We start from the raw sequence: 2,483 nt of genomic DNA, 5'->3' as shown, positions 1-2,483 counted from the left end.
CTCCAGCCTTAGCATGGTTCCTACACTTGGCTACTCTTCCTAACACCAATATGATATGCTGTCTCCTCATCCATGACCAATGTAACTCTAGGATACAAATTTAAAAAAAGGAGTCAAGATCCTTCCTGACTCTTAGGGGCCAGTTTCCCAGAGTCCGTGGATTATATACTCCCCCCTCCCCCCCGTAGTACTGGTAGAGAGGAGGATGGCACATTTGTGAGCCAGAGGCTGGAGTTTGATGGGGAGTAGCTTTACGCCACTCAGTCGGATGGTAGTGGCCTTGTCTTGGATCCCGTTTTCTTACCAATCGTTCCGTGAAAAAACCCATTCTGCTCACTTTTTGATTAAAACATGACATAACGAGTTCCTTTCCTTGAATTTTCAGATGATTTAAAATGCCTACCATCATTATTCAATTACTCATTTTAATAACTGGTTTGTTTTTTTTTTGTTTTTTTTTCCTCAATCAATTGTTATGAACCAGGCATGTTTCCACAATAAATTTGTGGTAATAATCACTGTTATTATTACTACTTTCAATTATTTCCATCATCTCGCCAGAAAGTCGCAAAACGAGGCTTTGTAATAATGTCTAAACATGGCTGACTCCTGATCAGCTAGGTCCATGACTAACACAATTAATGACAGATACCATATCCTCGTTCTTAGAAGAATAAAGACTATTTACAGCCAATCGTTTCCTGTCTTCTGTATTCAACAATCTCACCAGTTCGATAACCAGGCTTACTACAAAGTCAACTATAATGCTTATTAATTCACATTCATCATCATCATCATCGTCGTCGTCTTTTAACGTCCGTTTTCCATGCTAGCATGGGTTGGACGATTTGACTGAGGACTGGTTAAACCAGATGGCTACATCAGGCTCCAATCTGATCTGGCAGAGTTTCTACAGCTGGATGCCCTTCCAAAGGCCAACCACTCCGAGAGTGTAGTGGGTGCTTTTACGTGTCACCCGCACGAAGGCCAGTCAGGCGGTACTGGCAATGGCCACGCTCAAAATGGTGTATTTTACGTGCCACCTGCACAGGAGCCAGTTCAGCGGCACAGGCAACGATCTCGTTCAAATGTCTTTACACGTGCCATCCAGCACAAGTGCCAGGAAGGCGATGCTGGGCACAGGTGCCATTGACGGTTTCGCTTTCACTTGCCCCAACAGGTCTTCGCAAGCCGAGCTTCATGTCGATTTCGATTTCACTTGCCTCATTGTTTTGAATTAATCATGCTTCATCTTGTAACTTTGAGATTTCAGTAATGTTTTTTGTTGTTGTTGTTTTAAATGACATTTTAGAGTAGGTGAGAGAGGCCAGATCTGGTCAGTCGGAACATAAAATTGGGGGCTGGATATGGCCGGTTTAAATGCTGAAGGGTTAAAGCAATCCAGAAGTTCATTACAAAACATTATAAAAGTACTTTAGCTGTGACTGAAAATATAACCAAATATAAAAAGTAAATTAACAGTTACAGCTGAACAAAATGCAAAAAATCAGCCAAGTGTAAATATCATACATGATTGTTCTGACAAATGTTGCTGGTCCACTGTTATGATAATTTCTTTTACAAATAATAATATTGATGTCAAATAAATATTATTTATTATTAACTTTTTAGCATTTAAACTGACAATATCCAGCCCAAATACTCTACCTGTTTTATGTTCAAACTGGCCAGATCTGGCCTCTCCCACCTACCCTACAATGTCATTCTAAAAATAAGCAACTTTGTTGTCAAAATCTCAAAACTATACGATAATGCATGATTAATTCAAAATAATGTGAATAAGAATTACACTTGACAGAGTAGTTCGAATGTTAAAGGGTTAAACCAGTCATATCCAGCCCAGATATATTCTACTTGTTTTATGTTCAAGATCTGGCCTGTCACACTTACCTGCAATGTCAGTCTAAAAATAAACAATCAAATCATCTTTGAAATCCTGAAGCTTTGAGATAATGCATGATTAATTCAAAACAAGTATCTGAATGCTAAGAGCTTTAATCCAGGTAGAAGAGGCCATCTGGATTAGAATTAGCAAGGTGTAGTGAGCGTCTTGGACAAAATTAGTAGATGGGTGGCCCAACTTTGCATATAGAACCTGAGGTGAATTTTTGAAAAAATTTTTTTTTTTTACTGGGAAAAAAGTGCTAATTATAGTTCATCAAATTGTTGTTGTTGTTGGCACTCCGTCGCTTACGACGTCGAGGGTTCCAGTTGATCCGATCAACAGAACAGCCTGCTCGTGAAATTAACGTGCAAGTGGCTGAGCACTCCACAGACACGTGTACCCTTAACGTAGTTCTCGAGGATATTCAGCATGGCACAGTGTGACAAGGCTGACCCTTTGAATTACAGGCACAACAGAAACAGGAAGAAAGAGTGAGAGAAAGTTGCGGTGGAAGAGTACAGCAGGGTTCGCCACCATCCCCTGCCGGAGCCTCGTGGAGCTTTAGGTGTTTTCGCTC

General features: G+C 40.4%; 1 protein-coding gene across 1 annotated transcript in view; it reads left to right on the top strand.

Annotated features, from left to right (window-relative positions):
* The window catches only part of LOC106883172 (uncharacterized), a 59,320-nt gene that overhangs the window by 45,799 nt on the left and 11,038 nt on the right, over positions 1 to 2,483 (top strand). The gene's annotated exons all lie outside the window — the stretch shown is intronic.

The sequence above is a fragment of the Octopus bimaculoides genome, chromosome 22 (assembly GCF_001194135.2).
Source record: "Octopus bimaculoides isolate UCB-OBI-ISO-001 chromosome 22, ASM119413v2, whole genome shotgun sequence".
NCBI lineage: Eukaryota > Metazoa > Mollusca > Cephalopoda > Octopoda > Octopodidae > Octopus > Octopus bimaculoides.
This window is presented reverse-complemented; position numbering and strand designations above follow the sequence as displayed.